Raw genomic sequence first — 9115 nt, forward strand, 5'->3', positions numbered from 1 at the left:
TTGTGCCACTAAGGATACTGGAAAGGGTCTGCTAATTGAGGACACACATAGGAGATGATGTTTGCAGGGTGGAGGACAGAGACTAGGTTCAGAGCTGCTAATTTTTGTTGAATGTGGAGAAGACAAAAACAACTTATACCCTCACATACAGCCTGGGTCAGGCTAAAAATATTTACTCTATGCCAGGAAACAAATATACCAATCCAGATGACCTGCTGGCCAATCTGAACACAAACATTTGGCAGTAGCCAGTCCAGGACAAATTTATCTCATGCAGTCAATATAACGAAATCAACTAGAAGAAATAGATACATTCCTAGAAACATACAACATACACAGATCGAATCCAGAAAAAAATAGCCTGAACAGAACAATAACAAGTAAAGAGATTAAATCAATAATTAAAAAAACCTCCCAACAAAGAAAAGTCTAGGGCCAGGTAGCTTCACAGGTGAATTCTACCAAACATTCAAAAAAGAATTGATAGCAATCCTAAATTCTTCCAAAAAAAAAAGTAGAATAGGGAACATCTCCAAATTTATTTTATGAGGCCAGTGTCACCCTGACACCAAAGCCAGACAAAGACATTGCAAGAAATTACAGGTCAATATCCTTGAACATAGTTGCAAAAATCTTCAATAAAATAACAGCAAACCTAATCCAAAAGTACATTTCGAGGATTACACACAGTGACCAAGTAGAATTTATCCCTGGGAACCAAAGAATGGTTCAACATATGCAATACGGTTTGCATCTGTGCCTCTACCCAAATCCCCTGTGGGATTGTAATCCCCATTGTTGGAGGTGAGGCCTGGTGGGAAGTGACAGGATCATGGGGGCGGGTTTCACATGAATGGTTTGGTACCATCCCCGTGGTGCTATTCTCAAGACAGTTGAGTTCTCACAAGATCTGATCTTTTAAGTGTGTAGCACCTCTCTCCCGCCTTGCTCCTGCTTTTGCCATATGACATGCAAGCTCCCGCACTGCCCTCTGCCATGATTGTAAGCTTCCAGAGAAACCCACAGAAGTAGATGCCTGTGTTATGCTTCCTGTGCAGCCTACAGAACCATGAGCCAATTAAACTCCTTTTCTTTATAAGTTACTTAGTCTCAGGTATTTTTTTTATAGCAATCCATGAACCACCTAGTACAATATGCAAATCTATAAATGTGATACACTACATTAACAAAATGAAAGACAAAAACCACAATCATCTCAATAGATGCAGAAAAGGCATTTGAAAACATCCAACATCCTTTCATGATAAAAAGTCTTGGCCAGGTGTGGTGGCTTACGGCCTGTAATCCTACCACTTTGGGAGGTCAAGGCGGGTGGATCACCTGAGATTGGGAGTTTGAGACCAGTCTGGCCAACATGGCAAAACCCTGTCTCTACTAAAAATACAAATTTAGCCAGGCATGGTGGTGTGTGCCTGTAATCCCAGCTACTCAGGAGGCTGAGGCAGGAGAATCACTTGAACACCAGAGGTGGAGGTTGCAGGGATTGTGCCATTGCACTCCAGCCTGGGCAACATGAGTGAAACTCCAACACAGAAAAAAAAAATTAGAAGGAATGTACCTCACATTAATGGACACATGATAAGCCCATAGCTAACATCATAATCAATAGGACAAAACTGAAAGCTTTTTTTCTACTAAGGGGACCAATGCAAGAATGCTCACTTGTACCACTTATGTGTAACATAGTACTAGAAGTCCTAGCTAGAGAATTAGGCAAAAATAAAAAAAAGGTAAAATAAACACCATCCAAGTAAGAAATAAAGAAGTAAAACTATCTCTGCAGATAACATAATACACGTAGAAAACCCTAAAACCTCAACAAAAACTGTTAGAATTAATACATTTAATACAATTGCAAGATATAAAATCAATATATAAAAATTATGGAATTTTTTTATACACTAAGAATAAACTATCCAAAAAGCAAAAGAAAAGGATGTCATTTACAATAGCAACAAAAATAATAAAATACTTAAGCAAAAACTTACTGAAAGGGATGAAAGTCGTGTACATTGAAAACTATAAAACATTGATTAAGGAAATTAAAGATGACATAGATAAATGAGGATAACTCATGTTCATGGACTGGAAGAATTAAAATTGTTAAAATGTCCATACTACTCAAAATGTTCCACAGATTCAATGCAATACCTATCAAAATTCCAATGGCATTCTTTATGGAAACAGAAAAAAAATCTTAAAATTCATATAAACCACAAAAGACCTCAAGCAGCCAAAGCAATCTTGAGGAAGAAGGAACAAGCTGGAGGCATCACACTTTATGATTTCAAAATATTTTACAGAGGTGCAGAAATCAAAACAGTATGGTACTGGCATAAACCAAACATATAGATCAATGGAACAAAATAGAGATGCCAGAAATATATCCAAACATTTATGGTCAACTGATCTTCCACCAGGGTGCCAAGAACACACAACAGGGAAAGGACCGTCTCTTCGATAAAGGTGCTACGAAAACTGAATACCCACATGCAGAAGAATAAAATTGTATCTTTATTTCACACTATATTAAAAAAAAATCAACTCAAAATGTATTAAAGGCAAATACAAGATCTGAAACTCTAAAACTACTAACAGGGGAAAAAATATTTTTGACATTGATTTGGTAAAGATTTTTTGGCTATGACAGCAAAAGTACAGGAAAAAAGAGAATTGATAAGTGGAATGCCAACAAACTAAAATTGATAAGTACTGTTCCAACAAACTAAAAAGCTTCTGCATACCAAAAGCAACAATCAACAGAGTGAAAAGGTAACCTAAGAAATGGGAAAAAATATTTGCAAAACATACAAGGAGTAAGTGTTAATATTCAAAATATACATGCAATTCAAACAACTGAATCAAAAAGAAAACTCAGTTAAAAATGGGGAAAAAACTGAATAGGTATTTATCCAAAGAAGACATACAAATGGACAACAAATAAAAGGAAAAGTGCTTAAAATCACAAATCATCAGGAAAATGCAAGTCAAAATTACCATGAACTATCACCTCACATCTGTTAGAATGACCATTATCAAAATTACAAGGAATAAAAAGTGTTTGCAAGGGTGTGGAGAAAAGTGAACCCTTGCACACTGTTGGTGATGCTGTAAACTGATACAGTCATTATGGAAAACAGTACGTAGATTCCTCAAAAAATTAAAAATTGAAGTACCAAATGATCCAGCAATCATCCACTTCTGGATATATATCCAAAGGAAATGGAATTTGGATTTCAAAGAGATATCTTCCCCCTCCATTGTTCACTGTAGCATTCTTCACAATGGCCAATATATGGAAACAACTTAAATAACCATCAACAGATGGCTGGGTAAGGCAAATGTGCTATGTGTGTATATACATACAGAGATATGTATTTATGTTTGTATATATAACATTATTGAGGCTTACAAAGAATAAAATCCTGCCATTTTTAACAACATGGATGAACATGGAAAACATTATGCTAAGTGAAATAAGCCAGACACAGAAAGATAAATACTGTATGATCTCATTTACATGTAAAATCTAAATAGTCAAATTCATAGAATAATAAAGTAGTATGTTGGTTGCCAGGGACCAGGGGCAGGGGGAAATGGTGAGATGTGGGTCAAAGAATCCAAGTTTCCAGTTGTGCAAGATGAATGAGTTCTGATCTAACATACAGTGATTACAGTTGACAATATTATATTGTATACTTGAAATTTTCTAAGAGGCTAGATCTTAAATAGTCTTACCACACCCATAGGAAAGGAAAGAAAATGGTAACTCTGTGACATGATAGACATATGAATTAGCTTTATGGTGATGATCGTTTCAGAATGTATACATACATCAAAACATCAAGTTGTATACCTTAAATATATATAATTCCTATATGTCAATTAGACCTCAATAAAACTGAACTTTTTTTTTGAAAAAAGAAACCAACATATTATGTATCCAAAGACCAAATAATCAGTATTTTGAAGAACCTGTACTGTACAAATCTGAATAGTTTATATGTTCTTGAATCAATGCCTTCAGGCAGGCTATGTCAAATTTCTTTTCCAGTTTCTTAAGGACACTTTGGGGGAAATTCCATTAATTTTCAGTCACTTTTGGTAATTAACTATCCAGTCCAATGTTAATATTTCAGTTGGACACTCTATTTAAAGCTTTCCCCCAATCCACTCAACATAAACCAGACCTGAGCTGGAGAAACCTGAAAGGACAAGAGGGGGTTGAAGAATATTCCTCTACTTCCCGTTTTTTCCCTGTCTTGTAGATCCAACTACTTCAGCACTGGAAGCAGACAGAAGGAAATACAGGAAAAGATGCTTATCCTTTATTATGACACTGTCATAATCCTCATTTATTTGTTGTGAGTCTTTTTTGACTAATACTGAGTGGCTGTAGATTTCTTTTGTGTCTCAAGAGCCTAAATGCTAGCCCACCCATAATAAACTATACATGAGGCTCTGGGAGAATCTACTTTGTGCTCAAGTCTGGCTTCCGCTCAACCTTTACCACTGTCTCCATAGTATATTTAATAGCACCTTGTTGCTGGGATCTCCTCAACCAAAAGAGGGCTGTCCTGGAGAGCTGATCATAGCCAAACAGCTCAAGTCTAGATACCCCCTAGACTGCCCCGGACACACAGGATACTTTGTCTCCTTGCCACATCAAATAGAAAGAGAATAGGGTACTCTCTCACAAGTGCCTCCAACTCCATCATCTTCCTCTGATCCTCTTATCACTATTTAAGTAGGAGAAGAGCACTTGTGGTGCCTAAACAAATGACCAACTAGGAGTGTCAGGTTCCTTCCTGTAAGCACTCTCTGTCACATAATTATCTTCTAGCATTTCCTTAAAATTTGGCTTTGGGTTGGATTAGGAAATAGCTTCCTACCACCAATATAAGCTGGAGACTGTCTATGGCGATTTTTCATCTCCACATCCTTCTGGTTACAGAAAGAGAGACTGCAAATAACAAAAACTATATATGACTAAAATTAGGAAACAGAGGAGAAAGAATGCAGAAGATAACATAAGTGTTATGTCGTCTTCATTGTGAAGAAACAGCAGATAAAAGACAGACATTTAAGTTGTTAAAGATAGAGATGTGAGTATATATATATATATATGTAAAAAATAAACATACCAAGAAAATGGTCAATATAAAAATAATGTTAAATAGTGAAAAGAGGAAGGGAAGGAGAAGGTAATAAAATGTGCTTATTTTGTTAATGTTCATACTGCTTACAGAAATAGAAGTTTATGTACATGAAGTTATAGATATGCAAGTAATATCTGAAGTGTAATAAAAATAACATTCTAAATTACAAGCAGACAGATAGCAGATAAAGGAAACCATACCACCTAATAAAAGTTGAAAAACAAAAGAAACATAAAAACAGAACATTTAACATAACATATGAAGACTGATACAAAAAACTATATCATGTCAATTAATATAAGTGGGCTAAAACTTCACTTTTTAAATGAGAAAAACAAAATCAAATACTTTTGGTTTACAGTCCATCTCCAGCCACCAACCTGTTGTGGGGTGGGGGTGGGGGGAGGGATAGCATTAGGAGATATACCTAATGTAAATGACAAGTTAATGGGTGCAGCACACCAACATGGCACATGTATACATAAGTAAAAAACCTGCACGTTGTCCATATGTACCCTAGAACTTAAAATATAATAAAAAATATATATATAAATTCATACCAAAAAAAGACACTCAGAAAAGTTGAAAATAAAAAGATGAGCAAAAACCAAACACAATAAAATAAAACAGGTGAATAGCACAAAAAAGCAATAATCACAATCTTATCATAAAAGATTGACAAAGTCACTTTATAACGATAAACAGTACATTTCATAATGGAAAGCAAATAATTATAAAATTTTCTTCTCCAAATAACAGTAATATAAAAATAGATTCAGCCACAATGATAAAAACACCATCTAAAAATATTAGCAATAGTAAAAATCTAATTTACCAGGCCGGGCGCGGTGGCTCAAGCCTGTAATCCCAGCACTTTGGGAGGCCGAGGCGGGTGGATCACAAGGTCAGGAGATCGAGACTATCCTGGCTAACATGGTGAAACCCCGTCTCTACTAAAAATACAAAAAACTAGCCGGGCGCGGTAGCGGGTGCCTGTAGTCCCAGCTACTTGGGAGGCTGAGGCGGGAGAATGGCGTGAACCCGGGGGGCGGAGCTTGCAGTGAGCCGAGATCGCGCCACTGCACTCCAGCCTGGGAGACACAGTGAGACTCCGTCTCAAAAAAAAAAAAAAAAAAAAAAAAAAAAATCTAATTTACCTCTCTCAATTCTTAAAAGTTAAAGTGAATAAATGTACATAAAGGGTGGGAGAGCTAAATAAACATAAGCATACTGTGATAATTACATACATAATTACGTATTTAACTCTGTGTCCTAAAAAAAGAACATCTTCTCAAGTGCTGGTGCAATATTTATGAAAATTGACCATATATTCAGGAACAATATAAGCATCATCAAATTCCAATACTCTGTGCTCACATAACAGAAAACAAACTCACAAAACTGAATGTGAAAATAAACACTAAGAAAAAACCAAAAATGTTCCATATCAAAAGATTTGAGATCACTCAAAATCAATGTTAAAAGAAAACTAGAAAAATCCATTGTTTTAAAAAGACGCAATAATTTATCAAAATAAGTTTTAAAAAGACATAGAAAAACATTGAAAAAGAACCCAAGAAAAGTAGAAGAAAAATTAATAAAAGCAAAAAGAAGAAATGTGTCAATTATCAAGCAGAAAGCAGTAGAACTAGTGAATATATTTAAAGACATGAATATTAAAAGAAAACACAATAAAAGAAATATTTACCAAAAAGTTGTCAAAAAAGGGCTAGAGAACACACATAATACATAAGAAATAAGAATGGGGAACTAACCACCTAAAGATAGAACATTAAGATATTCCTGTGAGAGGATTTTAACTGCACAAATAAGCTTGAAAATATGCATGAAATAGATAACCTTCCAGGTAATTATAACTTTCTTAACTGGCCAAAGATGAAATAGAGAATCTAAAAGAACAATACTGTATAAAAATTAGAGGATTGCTAGAGTGCCCTTTTCAAATGGATAGCCATGGAGAGTTACGAATGCTATTAAACTATTCTAATGCTGCTTAAACTGTTCTGGCGCATATAAAAAGAAGAAATGTTTTCTACTTATTATTTAGTAAAATGAGCATAAAAGTGATAGTATTAAAACTTGAAAAACAGTCCTCCAAGGAAAAGTATTAGACAAATCTCAAATATAAACCGACATAATTTAAGAGCAAATATTAACTAATCAAAAAATACCTATTAGTTGAAAGAGAGGTACAACATGACCAGATGTGATTTGTGAAATAAATGTAAGTTTATTTTAACATTAAGAAGTGTGTTAATACAGTGTATCATGTTTTATAATATAAAGTTTTAAAATAACTTCCTTATATGTTGCTAAGACATTTAGAAAAATTGAACAATCTTAAAAACAAACCAAAAACCTCATTAAAATAGGACCGTCTCTGTACATCCCAAACAGATTGTCTCTCTCCCTCCCTCCCCTCACCTCTCTCTCTCTCTTTCTCTCTCTTATTTTCCCTCTTTCCTTTCTCCATAGGGAGACACAAGAAGCCTCTACAGGGGATCAAACATGTACCCTAAGAGATATAAGAGATTAATTGTGGGAGATGATTTGCATACATACATAACTTTAACCCCACTAATGCAAGGTAATTAGCTCATCATAGCTTATCTCTAGTTGATTCTACTACGTAAAATAAGTTAAATATATCAATACTTTGGTGTTGAACTGGTAGGGTTGGTGTAAGGCAATTGAGTAAGACGTTTGATGGAAACACATCATTTGGAAGAAAATTATGAGACAAATACAAAAGTTTACTAATTACTGGTAGAGCTCACTCTTTTACAATGCAGACTGGGGGAAACAGTATAGCATGAAATTGCTTTACACATCTGTCAAAAGCAAACTCAAATGATTATATTCGATTTCATGCTGTTTTAAACATTATTTCTTTCTTCTAGAATCATAATCTTATTGCTGTGACAGCATGATACCAGTTCCACTTTAATGTAATGTAAAAAATAAAGAATAATTTAAACGTTATCAAAACTGAGAAATTTTATTCAAATAATTGAATTGGACAGGAATGAAAACAACAAGACACTAAATAATAAAAATATTATAGATGATGTCCACATACACAAGCAGTCAGTATGTGAGAATTCTTAGCATCATATGTTACATAGAAAGACGTCATCTCTGAGTAGTATATGATGCATTTTAACATCATAATCACAGCTTAATAGTTTAATACAACTGTACACACTGTTAGAAATATACAAAGTAGCATTTCTTCTTTAAGATTTCTGTAGCACCAACTAATCCTCTTCTAGGCAAAGCTCTAATTTATTTTTATCTAGAATTGAGAAACATAAAGCGGTGAGAAATATACTATGAAATGGAAATAAATGTGCCGGATTGCTAGAGGTGCAGATTTGGTGCCATATAAAGTGCTGAAGTGGGAAAGGAAGCCTTCACAGAGCATATAATGATGGATCTTTATCATCAAAGGAGAGTCAATCCTCTTTCAATAAGAGTCATCCATGCATCAGTCAGAGGGAAACAGAAGGGCATTATCAGGAAAGTGAGCAGAAGCATAGAGGTGTGAAATAGGCTGGCTTGTCACGGGCACTGCAGGTAGTTTTGTACAAGAAGAATAGAGTCTAAGAAATGATGCAGTGAAAGACAAGACGGAGGAGCAGATAAGAGTGAGAGGGTCTTTGGTGCCATACCAAGAATTATGAACTTCATTCAGAGTAAAATGTGTCATAAATGATTTTAAGCTGGATGAGATGTAGTATTAGGATTTAGAAGGTCAATTTGATGATAGAATGAAGGATGGATAGCAGGAGTATGAGATTAGAGGAAAAATGGCCTGCCAGGAAATCATTCCAAGAAATGATGAATACCTGAACTAAGGCAAGAGAAGTTAAGGTGCAGAGAAAAACTCACATGTACGTGATGTTGTGGATATG

This window comes from Papio anubis, chromosome 15 (assembly GCF_008728515.1).
Source record: "Papio anubis isolate 15944 chromosome 15, Panubis1.0, whole genome shotgun sequence".
Taxonomy (NCBI): domain Eukaryota; kingdom Metazoa; phylum Chordata; class Mammalia; order Primates; family Cercopithecidae; genus Papio; species Papio anubis.